This window comes from Cherax quadricarinatus, chromosome 19, assembly GCF_038502225.1.
Source record: "Cherax quadricarinatus isolate ZL_2023a chromosome 19, ASM3850222v1, whole genome shotgun sequence".
Classification (NCBI taxonomy): domain Eukaryota; kingdom Metazoa; phylum Arthropoda; class Malacostraca; order Decapoda; family Parastacidae; genus Cherax; species Cherax quadricarinatus.
Window position 1 is genome coordinate 23,782,482 of NC_091310.1, and position 26,173 is coordinate 23,808,654.

At 41.7% G+C, this 26,173-nt stretch overlaps 1 protein-coding gene across 1 annotated transcript in view; it reads right to left on the minus strand.

The window, feature by feature from the left end:
• LOC138852958 (netrin receptor UNC5B-like) overlaps positions 1–25,652 on the minus strand; it is a 204,201-nt gene extending 178,549 nt beyond the window's left edge. Inside the window, exon 1 of the mRNA XM_070086835.1 lies at positions 25,338–25,652. The gene's annotated coding sequence lies outside the window, so the exon portion shown is untranslated. The remainder of the gene's footprint in view (positions 1–25,337) is intronic.
• Positions 25,653–26,173: the final 521 nt, after the last annotated feature.

The following is a 26,173-nucleotide window of genomic DNA, read 5'->3' on the forward strand; positions in this document are numbered from 1 at the left end:
ACCAGAGGCTGCCAGTGATGATACCAGAGGCTGCCAGTGATGATACCAGAGGCTGCCAGTGGTGATACCAGAGGCTGCGAGTGGTGATACCAGAGGCTGCCAGTGATGATACCAGAGGCTGCCAGTGATGATACCAGAGGCTGCCAGTGGTGATACCAGAGGCTGCCAGTGGTGATACCAGAGGCTGCCAGTGGTGATACCAGAGGCTGCCAGTGGTGATACCAGAGGCTGCCAGTGGTGATACCAGAGGCTGCCAGTGGTGATACCAGAGGCTGCCAGTGATGATACCAGAGGCTGCCAGTGATGATACCAGAGGCTGCCAGTGGTGATACCAGAGGCTGCCAGTGGTGATACCAGAGGCTGCGAGTGGTGATGTCAGAGGTTGTGAGTGGTGATGCAAGATCTGATTCTTGACACAGACAGACAAAGGTTATATTCAAATTCCTTCAGAGTATTAGAAAGAGAGAGAATCTTATACATGTTTTCAACATATATATATACCAGGAAATTAACAAGCTTCAGCCTGTATGGGACAGTACACGACAGGTTTGTATGTTGACAACAAGCTGACGGGGCGCGATACTTTGGCAACTAAAATCATTGTCGAACGACAATGAACAAAATCTCTACAGAAGTTTCAAAACCGCTATTGAAGAGTTAAACACGCCATTTACCAAGTGATCTGATCACTCTAATTAGAGCACAAACAAAGGGAAATGTACAGGTGCATACACTACATCCCAATCATAAGTACGTAAGCGTGGGTGAGTGTATTATTAGGTCACATCATCTCGTGCACAAGGTGTGTACTTAGCTTCAACACAAGCAAATTGTACACCTCGAGTCTCCCCCTGGTGTTCAACCCCCGTATTATAACCAACTAGGGTACTCCTTCCCAGCAGTACCTCTACTTAGCGCTGACCTGGTAGATAACTCCTACCTGAACAAGTTTGTCTACCAGCCAATAGAAATTTTATCACTCAAAAAGAGATGAATGCAGTTTAATGCGATCATTTATTGACAACATTTCGCCCATACAGTAGGCTTTGTCAAGTCACGAAATCTACCTGGGGATGAGCGTGTATATATATATATATATATATATATATATATATATATATATATATATATATATATATATATATATATATATATATATATATATATATATATACGTATATAATATATATATATATATATATATATATATAATATATATATACACGTGTATATATATATATATATATATATATATATATATATATACACGTATATAAAATATATATATATATATATATATATATATATATATATATATATATATATATATATATATATATATATATATGCAATAAGATCACAGTAAACAGGTGATTTCAGAATATGCAAAACAACCACTCTGAAAGAATAGAGAAAGTCCAAGCGCTTTCGTGACTAGTCACGAAAGCGCTTGGACTTTCTCTATTCTTTCAGAATGGTTGTTTTGCATATATATATATATATATATATATATATATATATATATATATATATATATATATATATATATATATATATATATAATATATATATATATATATATATATATATATCGAGGCCTGGCCAAGCAGCAGTTCTGTTATGGATATATATATATGTCATGCTGAATAGGTAAAATTAGCAAGAACTTATTTAAAATTAATTCCTTTCTAAAATTTTCTCTTATACATTTAAAGATATATTTTTTTCATTTATGTTAATGTAAAAATTAATAATTTTGTGCGAAAAGAACCTTAGAAAACTTACCTAACCCTATTATAACAAGCGCAATTTAATTTAGCCTAATCCATCTAAATATATTTTAGATAAATTTATAATAATTTAATAATAAACAAACACAATGAAATTTTTTTCATTAGGTTCAGAATGATTTTTTTCGAAATTATTGCACACTTAAATTTTTGCTTACCTTATCTGGCAAGAAGAGCATTGCTATTTAAGCCAAAAACGCAAGTTTTACCTATTCGGCAAGATATATATATATATATATATATATATATATATATATATATATATATATATATATATATATATATATGTGTGTGTGTGTGTGTGTCGTGCCGAATATGTAAAACTGGTCAATTAGCAAGAACTCATTTAAAATTAAGTCCTTTCTAAAATTTTCTCTCATACGTTTAAAGATATATTTTTTTCATTAATGTTGATGTAAAAATTTATTATTTTGCACGAAAAGGAACTTAGAAAACTTACCTAACCTTATTATACCAAGAACAATTTATTTTAGCCTAACCCAACTAAATATATTTTAGATTTGTTTACAATAATTTGATACTAAACAAACACTGTGAAATATATTTTTTTCGTTAGGTTCAGAATGATTTTGGCGAAATTATTGCATACACAAATTTTCACTTGTCCTATATGGCAAGATGAGCGTTGCTATTTAAGCCAAGATCGCAAGTTTTGCCTATTCGGCACGACATATATATATATATATATATGAAGCGAAATGAAGTGAAGAGTTAGGTAATGAGTGGTGAGGTGATCGGTATCGTGTGAGGATATACTTGGAGAGCCTTTTCTGAAACTGAAGGAACGATGCCCTCTATCGAGCAACTTGACCAGCAGGTTAAGGAGGAGCTGGAGGAGGCCAGGACAGAGATAGTGCGACTGACCTAGGAAAACAAGAGGATTTGTAGTAATCCTCATGCTATGAACTCTCAGGTAAATAAAGAAAGCTGGGCAATGGCTGGGCAGAATAGAAGGAAAACTGAAGATCAAAAGGAAAGATGGAGAGGTGGAAATGAAGAAGATCCAGGAGACTGCTGTGGTAATCTCCAACTCGACTGTGCTGCCCGACGAATGTGAGTCGACTACAGTGAAGGACAGGAGCTACACCATGTAAGGCAAGAACATTGTACTTGATGGATAGGAGCAGAAGACAGAGGGTTTCCTTTCCTGGGGCTGGGATGGAACCAATTATGAATGGTAATTGGATCATTATGAATAGTAATGGTATAAAACCCATTATCTGCTCCAGTGCTGGAGATAATGTCGGCAAGCATAGAAGTGAGGCTGTGATTAGTAGATACAAGTTAGATTAGGTAAGATTCGTCAGGAAACCAGGACAAATATTTCCTGATGCAGGTCTTAGTAATATGATGACCTGAAACTGGAGCTTTCGGTCATCTGACAAAAGCCTTTTGCTGGCATATTGGTCCACCCCTTTAAAAATTAAGGTATAAATCAGATATAGGACAGCAAGGGACATAATTGGGATGAAGGGAGGGTGCCCTGTAATATGTGGTATTTAGCTGAAAAAGGAATTTGAAATGAATGGTTGTCCAGGGTAACTGGTGCTAATTGCTACCTGAACACTGTAAGGATATTGCAGTACCATTTATTGACAACTGGGACAATTTCTACGGCAGAAATGACATGTATGCCAGGGATGAGGTTCATTTATTTCGGGCTGGGGTAAAGACATTAATTCAGTGGAGGGAGTTATTTGTGCTTAACACCAGGAATTGTTAAAGGTATGGGTTTTTGCGGGACAGCAATGGAATATAGTAGAACAGACATGAGCAGTGTGATTGGTGTGAATGATCAGGGTAGTGATATTTGTGAGTTTTGGAGATAACAGTTCTAGGGACCATGAGGTAGGGTTATGAGTGAATATGGGAAGACCAGTGGTACTAGGTGATAAGTTAGCAATAAAGATAGTGGAGGAGTAGGGACGAGTAGGAAGAAGACAGAGAAGAGAGGATGTCTCAATACATATACAAATAGTAGTAGTGCTCAAAACAAAATGGACGAGTTGAGAATAACTGCAAGCGCGAGTAACACTGACCTATTTGCCACTGGACATGCCCGCTAAATGACACACATAAGATTTTAAGTTGCTCCATATTGGCAGAAATAACAGGAAGGGAGGTGGGATAGTACTGTATATCCGAGAACACTTAAACTGCTACATAGAAATGGGGCATGGGAAATATATTTTAGGCGTGATACACCGTCCCACAGACTTGGACAGGGACCAAGGGAGACTGCTTTGGGAGGAAACTGTTAATTACGGCTTCAAGGCATGATAATGTAGTTATTCTAGGAGGTTATAACTGTCAAATTGCTTGTAATTCTTTGACCGGGAATCGAGAGTCACAAACGACTTCCTAAAACTAATTCTTAAAACAGTTTGTGACTGATATGCCTTACCTCTGAATACCTTTGAAGAGTTTCGAGAGTTTATCTACTCTCTGAGCCGGGCCATAGGCCAGGCTCGTCTCGTGCTTGCCTAGTCAACCAGGCTGTTGCTGCTGGAGGCCCGCTGCCCCACATATCCATCACAGCCTGGTTGATCTGGCACCTGGTGAAGATACTTGTCCAGTTTCCTCTTGAAGGCTTCTACACTTGTTCCAGCAGTGTTTCTGATATCTTCTGGTAAGATGTTGAATAGTCTGGGACCCCGGATGTTGATACAGTGTTCCCTTATTGTCCCCACCGCACCCCTGCTCCTCACTGGGTTTATTTTACACTTCCTCCCATATCTCTCACTCCAGTATGTTGTTATGGCAGTGTGCAGATTTGTGACCAAGCCCTCGAGTTCCACCTGCACCCGTCCCCTGAACCCTGACCTTTCCATCCCACCTGCATACAACCCCACCACCCATCCTATTCCTTGACCATAATCTTCGGTCAGTGATAGTCGATCATTGTACCTTCCTGGGAAAGGTTACAAGCTAGTACAAACATCTGGGGACCTCAAACTCCCTATAATGTGAGAACTAATGAAACTGTTGTCTTGGTAAACAAGGAATACTGCCGCAAGACAACAATGACAAAAAAATTCTCCGCAAGCCACGTAAAAAATTATAATGGTTAGACCCCAACCCCAGGTAATTCATTAATTTATGGGTCATTTATCTTTCACATCCGTTACTTATGCCAACCTAGAAGTTGAAATAGAAATCTGTTAGGGCACTGTTGTGAGTGACACCCGGGGGTAATGTGTTAGAAAACTCCAGCCCTGTTGGAATGCCACATATTTGTAAGAAAACAATACAATTCTTTGTAAGACAACTCCAGTACCTGCGGGAAAGTAATAGTCTTTGTAAGAGTACAATAAAGACCCGCATAAGAAATCCCATTACATGATGAAATATCCAAGTATTTGGCAAAGAGTATCAGCGTGTCTAACGATGGTATATAATAAAAATAAATCTAATCTATATATTTTTCACTTCTCTACCAAACATAATACGCTGGCTTGTCTGGAGTAGCACGAGCCTGGGGGATCACCCACAGAATTACGCCATCGTCCGCTGAAAGAGTCAGCCATTAACTCAACACGACATTTTTACTGGGAAGCGCACGCACGGGAACATATCTAAAGTTTGTTCCAAAAATACTTCCGAACAACCTTTCTTAAAATTAGAACGCTCAGTTTCCCTCGAATTGCCGTTCTTGTGTTTTTTGTATGCCTCTAATGGCATCACCTGTGAAGTATTTATTCTTGGCTAGGTCAGGGTAGGTTAGTTAAGAAAGAGTAACTATATATTAACCTGTATTTATGCATAATTGTCTTATGATAAGGAAATAAAAATAGGTTGCCTCCAGACACACAAACGAGTTACAGACCGGAGTTGCAACTCTGAAGCATCTTGCAGATACAGTCCTGGCAGGAAATAGTTACCAGAACTACATCCCTGACAGGCAACAGTTAGTAACAAAACATTCCAGGCAGGCAACAGTTAGTAATAACATTTGTCAACATTTGTCAACAGAGAACAATATGATGTTCAATAAAGACAAATTCCAACTACTCCGTTATGGAAAACTGGAGGAAATAATAACTAGAACTGAGTATACTACAAACTCCAATCACACAATAGAGTGGAAAAGTAATGTGAAGGACCTGGGTGTGGTAATATCCGAAGATCTCAACTTCAAGGACCACAACAATGCCACTATCACATCTGCTAGGAAACTGATAGGATGGATAATGAGAACATTCAAGACAAGAGATGCTAAGCCAATGATGATCCTTTTTAAATCACTTATTCTTTCTAGGCTGGAATACTACTGTACATTAACATCACCATTCAAGGCAGGTGAAATTGCAGAGCTAGAGAATGTACAGAGAGCCTTTACTGCACGTATAACTTCCATCAAACACCTTAACTACTGGGAACGCCTAGAAGCATTCATTTTGCTTATTACTACTACTCTTTTGGTTCTATTTGTTAAAAGTTAAATATCCTTCTGCCCAAGTTTCTGCATGAATTTTGTGCACTATAACACCATGGTCACACTTGTCGAAGGCTTTTGCAATGTTTAGCTAGTCTTTCAGTGCATCCAAGACCATTAGCGGTCTAGTAATTCTGAAAGGCATGAGCGACCTGCTCTAAGCCTATGCTGCCCAAATTATACAAATATTGAGATTCCAATACATTGGAAAACCCGGTTAAATATTTTGATCTCTGACATAAGCACTATCAATCTACAGTTGTTTTTTTTGGGGGGAGGGGAGGAATTGCTGTACAGCTACCGTTGTGAAATGGGGTGATAACAGTAAGTTTTTGATGAATAGAGAAATACCTGGGTCTGGTACAATGCATAGGCATAGGAAGCCAAATGTAGAGATGTCGACTACTGAGTCTCGTTCATGAAAAACTCATTTGGGTGTCAGTCTGTAGACTGATTAATGGCTCACTCAATACAGAGTCATACTGTGACTTCAGTATTTCATGAGTTTCTTATCAAAAAGTGTTCAATCTCTCTCGAGTAAAGCATCTACACTAGACGTGGGTTTTTCACCCTGGACTTTGCGTACGAGAAAATGTATTTGGGATTAATATCAGTTATGGCCTCCTGTTTCCTGTCTTTCTCGGACTCTACGTGAAACATTCTGTTTAAGCTCTATGATCTCCATTTCTCTAACCAGAGTTTCCTTTCGTGCTTCAAAAAATCTGCTACCTTTGAGCTGTTATCCGTCGTCTTCGTGTTCAGAGGGAGCACCACCCCTCTGTAATTGACCTCGTTTTCTTTCACGAAAGGGTACGTATATGGAGATTACTTCAAGTGCCGTGTGCTCATCCTCCCAAAAAATTGATTCAGCTCTATATTGATCACATCGCGTTCTTAGCGTATTTCAGTAAAATCACTATTTAGTCCCAGTTGATGTTCATCCTTTTGAAAATGAATTTGATGAAATGCCCCTCATGATCGATCGTATTTCTGAAACCCAGGCCACTGAATATGCAGACCTGAACTTCAATTATAAAATAAAATGAAAAGTGTATTCTAAATTAAAGTATTAGTTTCTAGACTTTACCTGTCATTTTAAATGTCCACGAGACAAAAATAGCCACCAATTCTACTAGGAAGCTGACCAATTAATCACTATGTTCCCAGTGTAGACACTCACGACAGCGAGAGTAGGACGCACATACAGTGTTATGTAGCGTGTAAGGAAGACATCAACAAGGTACCAGACAGAGGCTGATCCACAAACTGGAAGAGGCAGGAATAACAAGAAAGAAGGTTCGGGCAATAGAAAAGAACAAGAATACCCGAAGAACAGGCAGAGGGGTAACTGCTGGAAAATGGAGGTACCATACTACTACTACAACGACTACTACGACTACTACTACTACTATTGTTATGCAGAGCATTTCGGGCAAGAGTGACGAAGGGATTACCCAAAGTAGTAATACTTAAATATTTGCTGTTACACCACTAAACAACAAAAATAACCTGACGGGTGAAATTGAATCCTGTGTATAATTACCGATAAGGTGAAGATACTGAGAGTAATACTAAGAGGAGAAGGAATCTCCAATATTTTAACTTGAAACATGATTAGCAGCCAAGTGACCCAAGAGGATGTCATCAGCATAAGTGCAAAATAGTCAGAATGCAGAAGAAACACACGAGACCTGGAAGCTACCTGCATAGCACAGAAAAGAACTGGATGTATGCATCACACCGAATATGTCACCAGAAGCCCATATTAATCAGAGGTACAGGCGTATGAGTATGGAGACAATACGCAGAAAAATCTCTTAACAGGACACCATTTCGCTCAGGGTAGAGGTTTACCAAGTTATGACTTGTTAAAGCAAACTGTTGTCGCCCCCACCCAAAAAAAAAAAAACAAGCTTAGTTCTGTATATGTTCATACTCATTCATGATAGGATAGGATGGATAATGAGAACGTTCAAAACGAGAGATGCCAAGCCATTGATGATCCTTTTCAAATCACTTGTTCTCTCTAGGCTGGAATACTGCTGTACATTAACATCTCCATTCAAAGCAGGTGAAATCGCAGATCTAGAGAGTGTACAGAGATCCTTTACTGCACGTATAAGTTCTGCCAAGCACCTTAACTACTGGGAACGCTTGGAAGCACTTGACTTGTACTCGTTGGAACGCAGGAGGGAGAGATATATCATAATCTACACTTGGAAAATCTTGGAAGGAATGATCCCAAATCTGCACACAGAAATCACTCCCTACGAAAGTAAAAGACTGGGCAGGCGATGCAAAATTCCCCCAATTAAAAGTAGGGGCGCCATTGGTACACTAAGGGAAAACACCATAAGTGTCCGGGGCCCAAGACTGTTCTACAGCCTCCCATCAAGCATTAGGGGAATTACCAGTAAACCCCTGGCTGCCTTCAAGAGAGAGCTGGACAGATACCTAAAGTCAGTGCCGGATCAGCCGGGCTGTGGCTCGTACGTTGGACTGCGTGCGGCCAGCAGTAAGAGCCTGGTTGATCAGGCCCTGATCCACCGGGAGGCCTGGTCATGGACCGGGCCGCGGGGGCGTTGATCCCCGGAATAACCTCCAGGTACCCGTATTAACGGCACACCAGTAGCAGATATGCGAAGCGTATGTACGAGAGAGGTGGGTGACATGGAGGGGGTGGGAAGTGGTGGGTGGGTAACTGACGGGTGGGTGGGTAGCACAGACGGGTAGGTGGTTGGGTAGCACAGACGGGTGGGTGGGTTGGTAGCATAGTCCGGTGGGTCAGTGGGTGGGTAGCATGGGGAGGAGGGTTGCTATATACATACAATTATATTTTAGTACATAATTTGTTCCGCATGTTGGTTTTGGTCCACTGATCACAGTCAGATAACGACGTGTGGGGGCACCCTCCTCCAGTGTAGATATGGGGGTCATTGTAGACATAGGCATCCATGGGGTGGGCGTAGGGGTTCATGGTGTGGGTATATGGTACATGGCGTACCCGTAGGTGTTCATGTTGTGGGTATATGGTACATGGCGTGCGCGTAGGGGTTCAATATGTAGGTATATGAAGCAATGGTGTCGACGTAGGGATCTATGCAGGCCCTATCATGTTGACGATGAAGGCTCATGATGTGGGCGCGGAAGGCTCATGGTGTGGGTGCGGAAGGCTCATGGTGTGAGCGCGGAAGACCAATGGTGTTGGCATGGAGGGCCCATGGTGTTAGCGTGGCGGATGTACGGTATTGACCATGGGCCATGGTGTGGATGTGGGGGCCAATGTTGTGGGTGACAAGTGCGATCATGGCGTAATAGCGCACAAAATACGTGCTAAAGGAATAACTGGCAAAGTGGGGAGATGGATCTTCAACTTCCTAACCAATCGAACACAATGAGTAGGGGTCAACAGAGTTAAATCGGAGGCTGCCATAGTGAAGAGCTGTTCCACAAGGCACAGTACTCGCCCCCATCCTGTTCCTCATCCTCATATCAGACATAGACAGAGATGTAACCCACAGCACCGTATCATCCTTTGCAGACGATACTAGAATCTGCATGAGGCTGTCATCTATTGAGGACGCGGTTAACCCCCAAGAAGATATAAACGAAGTTTTCCTGTGGGCAACGGAAAACAATATGATGTTCAATGAGGACAAATTCCAACTACTCCGTTATGGAAAACTGGAGGGGATAATAACTAGAACAGAGTATACTACAAACTCTGGCCATACAATAGCGCGGAAAAATAATGGAAGGGACCTGGGAGTAGTAATGTCTGAGGATCTCACTTTCAAGGATCACAACAGTGCCACGATCACAAGTGCAAAGAAAATGATAGGATGGATAATGAGAACGTTCAAAAAGAGGGATGCCAAGCCAATGATAATCCTTTTCAAATCACTTGTTCTCTCTAGGCTGGAATACTGCCTAGAGAGTGTACAGAGATCCTTTACTGCACGTATAAGTTCTGTCAAGCACCTTAACTACTGGGAACACATGGAAGCACTTGACTTGTACTCGTTGGAACACTGGGAAAATCCTGGAAGAAATGGTCCCGAATCTGCACACAGAAATCACTCCCTACGAAAGTAAAAGACTAGGCAGGCGATGCAAAATACCCCCAATTAAAAGTAGGGGCGCCATTGGTACACTGAGAGAAAACACCGTAAGTGTCCGGGGCCCAAGACTGTTCAATACCCTCTCACCAAGCATAAGGGGAATTACCAATAAACCCCTGGCTGCCTTCAAGAGAGAGCTGGATAGATACCTAAAGTCAGTGCCGGATCAGCCGGGCTGTGGTTCGTACGTTGGACTGCGTGCGGCCAGCAGTAACAGCCTGGTTGATCAGGCCCTGATCCACCGGGAGGCCTGATAGTGGACCGGGCCGCGGGGGCGTTGATCCCCGGAATAACCTCCAGGTAGACTCCAGGTGTCTTGGACCATTGGTGTGGGCGTGGGGTGGGTGGCTCATGTTATGTTACCGTGGAATGGGTGACCCATGGTATGCTACCGCGAGGTGAGTGGCCCCTTGTATGCTACCGTGGGGTGGGTAGTCCACGGTATACTGCCGTGAGTGTGGCAACATTCTTTCCTGTTTACATCCGTAATTTTAGCTGTGACATTTGTCTATAGTTTTCTTACTCTCGATGCCGTCTGGGGCCAGAGTCTGTAGCTGCACGCAACAGTTGGCAGCAGTATCTCAGCGAGTGCAACCTGAGAGTCAGTCAGGTTCCAAATTTAATTCTGATTAATACCAACTTAACTCAGGGCTCCAGCCCTGAGTTAAGTTTGTCAGGTTGCACTCGCTGGGATACTACTGCAAACTGCTGTGTGCACTCTCATTGATAATGTCGTGTTTGAGTGTGAACTTTAAGGGACTTCGTGTACGTGGTGTTTGAGTGCTTCTTGAAGGAGGATGAACTTTGCGTACACGCTGAGTACAAGTCTATTGTAGAGTCAAAGAGGCAGTCTGGACTCACACAATGCTCCAACTTATCATCCTTCCCTCACTGCGTTATGAGAACCCAATAGCAAGGAGAGGGGGTGACGGAAAGGGAAGGGGTGAAAGGAGAAGGGAAGAGAAGGGTGGGAAGACACGAGTGCCTAGACTAGAAACTAATTTTGAGAATATTACAACAATAGAACTCGGGAAGTGTGATATATTAAGGGGTGACCCCAGCAACAGGTGAGGCCGGGGGAGGAGGAAGAGGGCAAGGGAGGAGGCTGGAGAAGAGGGGAGCTCCCCCCGCGACCTACTTGATAAAGGGTGACCCAGGAAAGGTGGTCTCGGAGGGGAAGGGAAGGGAGGCAGATAAAGTGACAGAAGTGAACTATGTCAAGTGTAAACTTTATTTCCCCATCTCTCTCTCTCTCTCTCTCTCTCTCTCTCTCTCTCTAACACACACAAACAACTAGAAATCAAAACAAGTGGATCAGGTCCATTTTGGTAGGTATAATCAGAGAACCAACACACACAAGCACGCACGCACGCGCACACAAGCACGCACAAACTCATACACACACACACACACACACACACACACACACACACACACACACACACACACACACACACACACACACACACACACACATGAAAAACCCCAAGGGACCAGCGATCATGTGGTTTAAGCTTCGAATACACAGTAGAGCTACAAGTGGAGTGGGAAGCAGGAAGGCCAGGACGACTGAAGCCAAACAAGAAAGGGGACTACACGGGAATGAGGAACTTCTTGAACGGAGTTCAGTGGGACAGAGAACTGGCAGGGAAGCCAGTAAATGAGATGATGGAATATGTAACAACAATGTGCAAGGAGGGTGAGGAGAGGTTTGTACCCAAGGGTAAGAGAAATAATGAAAAATGCCAGGATGAGCCCATGGTTCACCCAAAGGTGCAGGGAGGCAAAAGCAAGTGTGCTAGGGAATGGAAGAAGTATAGAAGGCAAAGGATCCAGGAGAATAGAGCCAGAAATGAATATGCACAGATAAGAAGGGAGGCCCAACGACAATATGAAAACGACATAGCAGCGAAAGCCAAATCTGACCCAAAGCTGTTATACAGCCGCATCAGGAGGAAAACAACAGTCAAGGACCAAGTAATCAGGCTAAGGAAGGAAGGAGGAGAGACAACAAGAAACGGCCGTGAAGTATGTGAAGAACTCAACATGAGATTCAAAGAAGTGTTCACAGAGGAGACAGAAGGGGCTCCAGAAAGACAGAGAGGTGGGCTACACCACCAAGTGCTGAATACAGTACACGCAACCCAGGAAGAAGTGAAGAGGATTCTGAGTGAGCTAGATACCTCAAAGGCAATGGGGCCGGATAATATCTCTCCATGGGTCTTGAGAGAGGGAGCAGAGGCGCAATGTGTACCTCTAACAACAATATTCAATATATCTATCGAAACAGGGAGATTGCCTGAGGCATGGAAGAGAGCAAATGTAGTCCTAATTTTTAAAAAAGGAGACAGACATGAAACACTAAACTACAGACCAGTGTCACTGACATGTATAGTATGCAAAGTCATGGAGAAGATTATCAGGAGAAGAGTGGTAGAACACCTAGAAAGGAATGATTTCATCAACAGCAGCCAACATGGTTTCAGGGACGGGAAATCCAGTGTCACAAACCTTCTGGAGTTCTATGACAAGGTGACAGCAGTAAGACAAGAGAGAGAGGGGTGGGTGGATTGCATTTTCTTGGACTGCAAGAAGGCGTTTGACACAGTACCACACAAGAGATTAGTGCAAAAACTGGAGGATCAAGCAGGGATAACAGGGAAGGCACTACAATGGATCAGGGAATATTTGTCAGGAAGACAGCAGCGAGTAATGGTACGTGGCGAGGTGTCAGAGTGGGCACCTGTGACCAGCGGGGTCCCACAGGGGTCAGTCCTAGGACCAGTGCTGTTTCTGGTATTTGTGAACGACATGGCAGAAGGAATAAACTCTGAGGTGTCCCTGTTTGCAGATGACGTGAAGTTGATGAGAAGAATTCATTCGATCGAAGACCAGGCAGAACTACAAAGGGATCTGGACAGGCTACAGACCTGGTCCAGCAATTGGCTCCTGGAGTTTAATCCCACCAAGTGCAAAGTCATGAAGATTGGGGAAGGGCAAAGAAGACCGCAGACGGAGTACAGTCTAGGGGGGCCAGAGACTACAAACCTCACTCAAGGAAAAAGATCTTGGGGTGAGTATAACACCAGGCACATCTCCTGAAGTGCACATCAACCAAATAACTGCTGCAGCATATGGGCGCCTAGCAAACCTCAGAACAGCATTCCGACATCTTAATAAGGAGTCATTCAGGACCCTGTACACCGTGTACGTTAGGCCCATATTGGAGTATGCGGCACCAGTTTGGAACCCACACCTAGCCAAGCACGTAAAGAAACTAGAGAAAGTGCAAAGGTTTGTCACAAGACTAGTCCCAGAGCTAAGAGGTATGCCCTACGAGGAGAGGTTAAGGGAAATCAACCTGACGACACTGGAGGACAGGAGAGATAGGGGGGACATGATAACAACTTACAAAATACTGAGAGGAATTGACAAGGTGGACAAAGATAGGATGTTCCAGAGACTGGACACAGCAACATGGGGACACAGTTGGAAGCTGAAGACACAGATGAATCACAGGGATGTTGGGAAGTATTTCTTCAGCCATAGAGTAGTCAGGAAGTGGAATAGTTTGGGAAGAGATGTAGTGGAGGCAGGATCCATACATAGCTTTCAGCAGAGGTACGATAAAGCTCATGGTTCAGGGAGAGTGACCTAGTGGCGACCAGTGAAGAGGCGGGGCCAGGAGCTTGGACTCGACCCCTGCAACCTCAACTAGGTGAATACAACTAGGTGAGTACACACACATAATATTTATGTTCTTGTAACTACGAACGGGAAATTACAGACTTTATGATGGAGAAACTCGATAAACAACCAAAGGATTACAGCTAGACAAGTTTCAGGGCTGAGTGAGGAGCACTGGGGATGAACACCGTGAGGACAACCTAAAAGAAATGAATCTGGACACTCTCCTGAAGACTTGGCAAGATATGATTATGATATGCAAGATACCCAGAAGATCTGACGTGGTGGATAAGGAAAGACTAAAATGAGTAAATGTGCTAACCAGAAGGAAGGGAATACAGATGAATGTAAACAAGGGAATACAGATGAATGTAAACAAGGGAATACAGATGAATGTAAACAAGGGAATACAGATGAAGGTAAACAAGGGAATACAGATGAAGGTAAACAAGGGAATACAGATGAAGGTAAACAAGGGAATACAGATGAAGGTAAACAAGGGAATACAGATGAAGGTAAACAAGGGAATACAGATGAAGGTAAACAAGGGAATACAGATGAAGGTAAACAAGGGAATACAGATGAGGGTAAACAAGGGAATACAGATGAAGGTAAACAAGGGAATACAGATGAAGGTAAACAAGGGAATACAGATGAAGGTAAACAAGGGAATACAGATGAAGGTAAACAAGGGAATACAGATGAAGGTAAACAAGGGAATACAGATGAAGGTAAACAAGGGAATACAGATGAAGGTAAACAAGGGAATACAGATGAAGGTAAACAAGGGAATACAGATGAAGGTAAATAAGAGAATACAGATGAAAGTAAACAGACGCAGGTGACGTTAGGAGGTACTGTGTCAGCTGTAACGGGGAAGTGGAATGAACTTTATGTTGAAGTGGCAGAGGCAGACTTTATACACAGTTGGAAGAATACGCACGACAGTGTTTATGAAGCCAGAAACTAGCAATGCCGGTTGATAAAACTTACAAGGAGGGTCAACAAGCCTGGAGGATGGGAACTACATCCCCATCCCCCAAAACTCAAATCTGAGACGCATCCCAACTCGATCCATACTTTCTGCTCACTCTGGGCTCAGGCTTTAAAAGCCCATAGCACAATCTACCTTCTTTCTGGAAACAGTGTATATTCTCTCAATGAACACTACCCAGCACCAGACTTCATCAGCTGATGTAAAAAAAAAAATCCATCCTGTGATAGAATATGATAGGGAAAACACAGCTAGTTTTCGTCCCAACAATGTAACTGTCATACAGAGTATGCTAGTAACGCACTGTGGTTGTTCCTGCTATGTAACTATCATATAGGGTATAGTAGTAGCACACTGCGGATGTTCCCACTATGTAACTATCAATACAGAATAGGGTAGCAGCACATTGTGGATGTTCCCACTATGTAACTATCAATACAGAATAGGGTAGCAGCACATTGCGGATGTTTCCACTATGTACCTTTCATACAGAATAGGGTAGCAGCACACTGCGGATGTTCACAATATGTAACTATCATACAGAATAGGGTAGCAACACACTGCGGATGTTCACAATATGTAACTATCATACAGAATAGGGTAGCAGCACACTGCGAGTATTCCCACTATGTAACTATCATACAGAGTAGGGTAGCAGCACACTGCGGATGTTCCCACTATGTAACTATCATACAGAGTAGGGTAGCAGCACACTGCTGACGTCCTCAATTTTCTTCATAAACAAACACATCACGTCACCCTCCCTCCTTGATACCAACACATTCCGTCATCATCACCAGCACTGACGTGATGACGCAGATGGGCAAGGGAACTACCAACTTTCTTAATCAAGAATCTGCTGACTCCAAATGCCATGAGAGGATTATGTTAAGCTCTCTACAAATTAAGGCGATTTTCAGTGATTTTCTGAGGGTATTAAACTTACATTATCTGAGGCTTGAATGGTTTCGATGAAGTGTATAATTTTTTTTTTATAATCTTGTAGTCTAGTTTGTGATAATTTTGGAGTTTGTTCTACCTGGAGGGTATTCCGGGGATCAACGCCCCCGCGGCTTCCCGGTGGATCAGGGCCTGATCAACCAGGCTATTACAGCTGGCCGCACGTCTGTGATAACCCTGGAGCCTGGTCTGTGATACTCCTAGAGCCTAGTCTGTGATAATGCTTATTGCCTACTAGAATGGACTGCAATTTATGGATATCAATAATTGCAGAAGCAATTCGTAGCTATCTTGAAAGGCATAAATTGATTAATGAACCTCAGCACTGTTTTACAAAAGGGCGTTCCTGCCTTACGAATTTATTAATTTTTTCACTAAGGTATTTGAGGAGGTAGATCAAAGTAATGAATATATTGTGTATATGGACTTAAGTAAGGCTTTTGATAGAATCCCACATCAGAGACTATTGAGGGAAATTAAGGCACACGGAATAGGATAAATTTTTACCTGGATAAAGGTGTGGTTGACAGATAGGCAGCAGAGTTTGCATAAATGGGAAGAAATCAGAGTAGGGTAGCATCAAGAGTGGTGTTACCTGGAGGTTATTCCGGGGATCAACGCCCCCGCGGCCCGGTCCACGACCAGGCCTCCCGATGGATCAGGGCCTGATCAACTAGGCTGTTACTGCTGGAAGCACGCAGTCCAACGTACGAGCCACAGCCCGGCTGATCCGGCACTGACTTTAGGTATCTGTCCAGCTCTCTCTTGAAGGCAGCCAGGGGTTTATTGGCAATTCCCCTAATGCTTGATGGGAGGCTGTTGAACAGTTTTGGGCCCCGGACACTTATGGTGTTTTCCCTTAGTGTACCAATGGCGCCCCTACTTTTTATTGGGGGCATTTTGCATCGCCTGCCTAGTCTTTTACTTTCGTAGGGAGTGATTTCTGTGTGCAGATTTGGGACCATTCCTTCCAAGATTTTCCAAGTGTAGATTATGATATATCTCTCCCTCCTGCGTTCCAACGAGTACAAGCCAAGTGCTTCCAAGCGTTCCCAGTAGTTAAGGTGCTTGACAGAACTTATACGTGCAGTAAAGGATCTCTGTACACTCTCTAGATCTGCGATTTCACCTGCTTTGAATGGATCAGTGTTGGGCCCTTTGTTGTTCACAATGTACATAAACGACATGAATGAAGGAATAACCAGTGACATAAGCAAGTTTGCCGATGGCACCAAAATAGGCCGTTGAATTCATTTTGACGAGGACATTAGAGCACTCCTGGAAGATTTGAATAGACTGATGCAGTGATCGAAGTGGCAGATGGAGTTTAATATAGACAAATACTGTACAAAGTTCTAAACATTGGACAGGAAAATAACCATGCCACATATAAACTAAATAATGTAGATCTTAATATTACTGATTGCGTAAAGGATTTGGAAGTTCTGGTTAGCAGTAATTTAAAACCAAGACAACAGTGCACAAGTGTTCGCAATAAAGTTAACAGAATCCTTGGCTTTATATCAAGAAGCATAAATAATAGGAGTCCTCAGGGTGTTCTTCAACTCTATATATCCTTGGTTAAGCCTCATTTAGATTACGCTGCGCAGTTTTGGTCACCGTATTACAGAATGGATATAAATGCACTGGAAAACATACAAAGGAGGATGACAAAGTTGATCCCATGTATCAGAAATCTTCCCTATGAGGATAGACTGAGGGCCCTGAATCTGCACTCTCTAGAAAGGCGTAGAATTAGGGAGGATATGACTGAGGTATATCACTGGAAAACAGGAATAAATAAATGGAATGTAAATAGCATGCTAAAAATATGTAGCCAAGGCAGGACTCGCAGCAATGGTTTTAAGATGGAAAAAATTAGATTCAGAAATATAGGAAAGCACTGGTTTCGTAAGAGAGTTGTGGATGAGTGGAACAAACTCCCGCGTACCGTGATAGAAGCTAAAACGTTGTAAAGTTTTAAAAATAGGTTAGATAAATACATGAGTGGGTGTGAGTTGGACCTGACTAGCTTGTGCTAATAAGTCTGATGCCGTGCTCCTTCCTTAAGTGGATGTGACCTGACATGACTAGGTTGGGTCATTGGCTTAAGCGGATGTGACCTGCCTCATATGGGTCAGTAGGTCTGCTGCGGTGTTCCTTCTTTATGTTCTTATGAAGTCATTTTTACGTCACACAATTATATTATTAAATGAACATGGAGATTGTGCCTTTTCAACACCTACATCACAGGGAAAAAACTAAAATAACTCCTCATATACTAATCTCTGGAGAAGAATCAATAACTATAAACTAGCAAAGCAGTTAAAGGTAAACAAGTGTAGCACTGAACACCTGAGAGAGTCGAAATATCAACATCAGAAAATAATAAAACTGTTAGAGATTTTTTTGGAAATGAAAGTAAAAATACATGATCTATTAATAATCTCAAATTATGAAAACATACAAACTGTATGTACGTATATACGTACACATACATTCACAAAATAAACGAATTTTATATAATATGTATGTCGTGCCGAATAGGTAAATTTGGTTATTTTGCAAGAACTCATTTAAAATTAAGTCCTTTCTAAAAATTTCTCTTATACGTTCAAAGATATATATTTTTTCATTATGGTAATGTGAAAATTAATAATTTTGTACCAAAAGAACCTTAAAAAACTTAACTAACCTTATTATAACATGCGCAATTTAATTTACCCTAAACAGACTAAATATATTTTAGATAAGTTTACAATAATTTAATATATATATATATATATATATATATATATATATATATATATATATATATATATTCCCACGTGGGAATGGAAATCTTAGTTAAAAATCTTTCGCACTCTTGTGCGTCGTCAGGAGCTGTGCAGTGTTGCAAGACTAGCAACAGGTAGTAGCGAAAAAATTATCTGAGGCAAGGCAAGAAGCCTAAGGCGTTGGGCCATGTCATAGTGTGACGCGGCCTGATTCACGCTAGACATAACATCAGCTCCTTACTGGTTTGTTTACCTATTTTTTTTATCTCGTGTAATTTCTATTATATAATATGCTTATACAATACTGTGTAATGTTCCAGAATATGATTCCTGAAGATGGTGATGGATTTATCACCAGAACGTTGAATTTTTTAAATAAATATTCTATGAAGATAATCTTTCACACCTGCAAAATTACATTTATTCAAGCTCAATCATCTATCAACCCTATAGAAGCATAATTCTAGTAAATGATTAAATTCATTGTATCAAGGTATGCTGTACTCGGTGAGGACAAATATAATCAACCTAATCTGAATTTACTGTTGACAGTGAGAAACGTATACGTATCAATCTCTGAAGCGAATGCTAGGCTTATGACAATTCTATTTCGCGATGCACATCCATGAATGCCTCACTAGCGTTAATGATAGTAAGAAACGGAAGTCAATAAACATAATATAAAAAATATACGAAATAAGGTCAATAGGTTACTAGAAGTAATATCAGGAAATGTCAGTAATGGAAGTGCAAACATTATCCTTCAGTTTGAACCTGCCCCTGTGAGGGCCCGTTTTGATGAACGCTACAGGATGACTAGGCTGGCCCTCAGCACTGGGAAACTTCCTTAAGAAGAGCTACATTTGCATCCTATCAGATATGCATGGGATTCCACCTGCTCACAAGCGAAGCAATGTACAGACAAGTAAAAATGAAGAGAAAGGAATTAAAGTATAATTCTTTTGGATTCTATTTCACACTGAATTACTACATTCCTATCTGCTGGTGGTTACGGGGTCAATGCCTCCAAGACAGGTCTCCGAGTTGCTAGCACAAATAAGCTAATGAGTCAGGCTACTTGGGTTAACGGGAAATCGACTTTGTCAGTACTGGCAATGAAAGTTTTATGTATTATTCTTCGGATCTAAAATTTTACCTGCATTAAATGGGACTAATAATGAGCAGCAATACTACACTCAGAGTGCACAAGCGCCTTGAAAAGTATTATTGCTTTCTTGGTATTTCTTGTTTTGGAGGATCTTGTTATCTAACCAATCATATTCCATGCAGTTGTGATAGTAACACTATTGTGATCTTGGAATGCTAGATATTCTGACTGCAGACGACACCAAAATCAGTATGAGTGTTGTCCATTTAGGACATAGCACACATCCAAGCTAATAATTATTAACCTCTTCTCCTTTCCTTTTTCTTGTTTTTGGGTTTCGTTTCTTCTGCCTCGGGTGGTTTTCCTTTACTATTACCCCCCAACCCCCGTCCGTGTTTTTGGTCTTACCCTCTTGTGGGCTCTTAACTCTCCCACAGAACTTCTCTTTCATGGCCTTTCACTGACACCACTGCTATTACTATTACTTCCTTCCCTGCTACCTTTGGCTCCTACGTTCGCTTTTGCCTCCTTTCTTTCTCCCCCCCCCCCTTCTATTTCTTGTCTCAACAACCACTCTCCCTACTTTACACCACCACTGCTTCTACTACTACCACCATTACCTGCCTCATCTCTATTACTACTCCCACCTCTCTCTTGTCCCGTCCCTACCAGCTTGCCTATATATACTGGCTCCTCTCCTTTCAGTGTGACCTTTTTAAATGGTCCAAGTCGGGCCGAAACGTCCATATAAGCTCCTCTCTCCTGTGTGCGGATTATTTGTGTATTGTTCCAGTCACGGTCTTCTTCTTTATTAACTGTCTTCCAGTGAGCCACTGACAATAACAATATGACGTTCAAAAAGGACAAGTTTCAATTACACTGTTATGGAAATATTGAGGATATAAAGATTTGAACGGAGTATAAAACAAACTTGAATCACTCATTAATAAGATCTAATGTAAGAGACGTGTAAGTGGTTATATCAGATCTCACCTTCAAGGATCACGACACTGTCATTATCACACCCTCAATAAAAATGATAGGCTGGATAACTAGAACCCTCTAAACAAGGGATGCCAAGCCAATGATGATACTATTCAAATCACTAGTTCGCTCTAAGTTACATTTGATTATTATTATAATCATGGGGAAGCACTAAACCCACAGGATTATACAGCACCTATGGGGAAGGAATGGAAGGTATTCAGTCTTAATTCAGGGGAACTGGACACAGATCCAATTCTCTAGATCAAGAGCCCCTCACCAGCGTCAAGGAACCTCCCTTGAGGGGAAGTTCCATTTGAGGAAGGCGAAATTGCAGACCTCGAGAATGTGCAGTGAGCCTTCACTGCTGCATACATTCAGTGAAACACCTGTATTACTGGAACCGTTTGAAGTCCCTCGGTCTGTTGGTGAGAAACATAATCTACACCTGAAAAAAATCTAAAAGCATTGGTTCCAAATTTGCACACACAAATCATTCCCAATGAAAGAAATTTGGCAGTCGGTGCAAAATACCCACAATGCAAAGCAAAGGTGCAGTGAGTACACTAAGTTAAAATATAATAAGAGTGAAGGGACCAAGACTTTTCAGTGTCATCTCTTCATACATAAGGATTGTCAACAGGCCCTTGACTGCCTTCAAGAGGGAACAGGATAAATTTCTCAAGTCAGTACCTAATCAGCCGGGCTGTGGTGCTTACGTTGTACTTCGTGTGGCTAGCACCAAACAACCCGGTTGATCAGACCATCCACAGGGAGTCCTGGTCTGGGACTAGGCAACGGGGGCGTTGACCCCCAGAAGACATCCCAGGCAGACTCCAGGTAGAGCATTTCTGCTCTTCTCAATACTTGAGTCTTTATACTCTGCCAAAACATATATTTGCTTATTTTACCCATTGCCGAGTAAGTGAAATTTGTTCTCGTTAAACATAATACTGATTTATGTGGCCCACCAGAAAACCTGGCTTATATCATCTGGCTTTTATCTGGTTTATATCATCTGTTATGTATTATCTGATTTGTTTCATCTGGTTTATATTATCTGGTTTATATCATCTGGTTTGTATCATCTGGTTTGTATCATCTGGTTTGTATCATCTGGTTTGTATCATCTGGTTTGTATCATCTGGTTTGTATCATCTGGTTTGTATCATCTGGTTTTTATCATCTGGTAGATATCTCTCGGTTTATATCCTCGGTGTATGCCACTTTCATACAGACTCTAGTATTGTTATTAGTTTTTTTTTTTTTTGGGAGGGGGGTTCTGATTTGTTAAAGATTGAATTTCTATCAGCTCACTTTTCCCGTTTCTATTTTTCGTTCATATTCTTTGTGCTATTGTACCATGTTCACATTGTATTGTACCATGTTCACACTCAATATAATATACACCAGACTTTGCAAAAGTCTGGTGTACTCTATATATTACATTGTCTGATTGGCCTGTCTGTGACAGTCATTGTAAATAATATTAGGGGACAGTTTAAATGACACAGGAATACAGAAATCACTCCCTACGAAAGTAAAAGACTGGGCAGGCGATGCAAAATACCCCCAATTAAAAGTAGGGGCGCCATTGGTACACTAAGAGAAAACACTGTTCAACAGTCTCCCACCAAGCATAAGGGGAATTGCCAGTAGACCCCTGGCTGTCTTCAAGAGAGAGCTGGACAGATACAGTGCCGGATCAGCCGGGCTGTGGTTCGTACGTTAGACTGCGTGCGGCCAGCAGTAACAGCCTGGTTGATGAGGCCCTGATCCACCGGGAGGCCTGGTCGTGGACCGGGCCGCGGGGGCGTTGATCCCCGGAATAACCTCCAGGTAGACTCCAGATACCATGACGGGAACCATCAAGAACTATCCTCGAGGAAGTCAAGTGCTGGCCGCAAAAAAAACATGAGGGGTAGATGTACATAGACATTCCCATGGTCCCCCCTTCACCGGTCATAAGGCTGTAAGTAGTACTCCACTTGACCTAACGAAGACTCGTGCTCCTGGCATAGGGCTGTAAACGGTACATCATTTGTACGAAGTCCGACACTTCTTGGGGAGCTAATACCGGGTCACTACATTAGAGAAGACCTGGGCCAGGACCCGTCCTGCCAAACGTACCTGAACCTGAACCTGGTCCCCCAAATCTCCAACACAGAGAATAAAGGTACAAACTGAGCAGCCTCAGTCAATGCCGCTTCGTTCTCCACCCAATCCATTACCAACACAATGCTGTGCCTAGTACATATTACGTCACAGACAGTGACTGTTTACCCAGGTTCTAGCTTTACCTTAGTTTCCCCTCTTCTATGATGCCCAGGTTGGGTTTAGAGTTCCACTTCCATGATAACCAGGTTATGAGTTTAGTGCTCCACCTCTATGATACCCAGGATCTGGGTTTAGTACTCCACTTTTATGATACCCAAAGCACTAGTAAGCTTGCTGGGCACGTGCCGTCAGCAGCACTACTAAGCTTGCTGGGCACGTGCCGTCAGCAGCACTACTAAGCTTGCTGGGCACGTGCCGTCAGCAGCACTACTAAGCTTGCTGGGCACGTGCCGTCAGCAGCACTACTAAGCTTGCTGGGCACGTGCCGTCAGCAGCACTACTAAGCTTGCTGGGCACGTGCCGTCAGCAGCACTACTAAGCTTGCTGGGCACGTGCCGTCAGCAGCACTGTCAAGACAAGCTACATTGAGTGGAATCAACTTAGGCTCGTCTCCTCGCCTCGTCTCCTCGCCTCGTCTTAGTCACTAGTGGAAAACTAACGAGCTTTGTGAGCTGAGAAGCACAAGTGCGCCAGTTAAATTGAATAACTGCACTCAAGATTGGGTCAAATTCTTCCATAGATGAGCAAGAAAGCAGCACAAGTGAAGAGATGACTATAAATTACATTTAAGAAGAAGAACAATGTTTTGATAAGAGTAACGTTTTGGTTCTTATTCCTCGCAACGCAAAAGAGGGTCCAGGGTAAGCAAATATATACACTAATTCACTTATGGCTGTCTAGTAATTTAATAACATGCAAGCAGTCTATTTACATCACTGTGTCACGTTCAACCATCAGAGTCTCAGGTCACGTCACAACTACCTTGAGCAGCTCCTCACGCCGCCCGTGATCAACGTTCATATTTGAGCGTTGCCTGTTTTCATTGGGGGATGGGACACTTCGTTGTTAGACGTTTTGCTTATTTGTGGCTACATTTGCATTTTTATAGGATTTTGTAATTGAGCCAAGACGAACTAAACCAAAATTAAGCCAACCTAGATTAAATTATGTTTTTATATAAACCTGAACCACTCATACCAGCCTTTTCGTTATCACACAGACAATCCAACCACCACTCATACCAGCCTATTCGTTATCACACAGACAATCCAACCACCACTCATACCAGCCTATTCGTTATCACACAGACAATCCAACCACCACTCATACCAGCCTATTCGTTATCACACAGACAATCCAACCACCACTCATACCAGCCTTTTCTATCTTATTACATAGACAATCCAACCACCACCCACACCAGCCTCGCCGTTCTTCCTCACCGTTGATGTAATCACTAATGGGAGAATACAACGCACTGTTTGATTTACTGGTTAACATTCTAGGTTTATTCTACATAATTTAACATAAGTCATAAGTAAACAAAAATTAGTATTGAAAAATTATTTACACTTCTATTGTCTTCCACGAGTGAGGTAACCAGCAGCTCCCTCACACACACGGTTTGGTCTACTTACACACACCCTGGTTCACTTATATACCATGGTCCACTTACACACAAACATTCATAACACTATGTGCCTCAGGGCCATTGTAAATGTAACCTGTATTATGTAAATTATATCTAAATAACCTATATCATAACTAAATAACGTATTTAATGCATCTAACACTTAACGTTTATTATATATATATATCATACCCAAATAATGTTCATAACACTTGACTTATGTATATTATACCTAACCTAAATAAAGTTTATGCATATCAAATGTATATCATACTTAAACAACGTTTATGTATATCATACCTAAATAATATGTACAACATACCTCACTAACGTTTATTATATGATACCTAATTAACGTTTATGTATATCATACCTAAATAATATATATTACGTATATCATACTTAAATAACGCATATGTACATTAAAATAGCGTATCTTATGTATATAATACCTAAATAACGTACATTATTTATATCATACTTAAATAACGTACATTATTTATATCATACTTAAATAACGTACATTATGTACATCAAAATAACGTATATTGTGTATATAATACCCAAAATAGTAACTTACAGACCGCTGTCCACATTGCCACACACCTGCACGTCTAACCTCATATTACAAACGTCTAAATTAAGATGAACGCCAAAACTGCGTTACCAGATGTGTTGCATGTTGGTAACGAAGCGTTGAATTAGTACTTACATCATAGAGCAGCAGAAGTATACTCGCTGGGTGGGGCTGATATAATCCACGGGATACGTCACAATATATTTCTATAATGTATCTAACCCTCTTGTAAGTAATTTTAGATTTGTATCACTAGACACTATTCCCATATAAGTTAGAAAATACAGGTATTTTCAGTTTACAGCACCTAGGTTATATTCCACACCTATAAATACACTAATATTTACTCAAAAAGTACAAGGTTTCAGCAAGACATAAAACACGTGGTAGAGGGGTGGTGAAGGTGTACCGGCGAAACGAACGTAACACTCCCTCGTACACAGTCAGAGGCACACTGGTTTCACTTGTGTGGACGGACCAACTTCTCATACTGCTGCAGCCCCCCCCCTCTTCTCCAGGTGATGCTTTCAGTTCTCACGATGCTGAATAAACACTCTCTGGATACTTACCATTCCTGTAAAGATTGAACTGTGTGTATGTGCAGATATATAGCTTATCGCATTATTTCCAAATGAACTTATTTTCTGAGCGTGAGGTTCAATGTTCGTACTTCTGGCGGCGCAGTAGCAACCCATTCCATGTGGTCCCAAGTTCTCTACAAAACAAACTTAGTAGAGCTGGAGCTGTCACGAAGGGGAGATGTTTTACTCTTTACTGCTTGACTCGCATATGCTCCCTTATTATTGCACATTTAAACCGTAATAACCCTAAACCGGTTGACTAATACCCACGATTCTTCGACACATTTCAAGACGGTTTAGTTATTGACAGTCTTACAAAACCAGTGGAGGGATCCTTCCCTGCTAGGGATACCTGTTTAACACTACCACATATAACTAAGTAGCAACTGC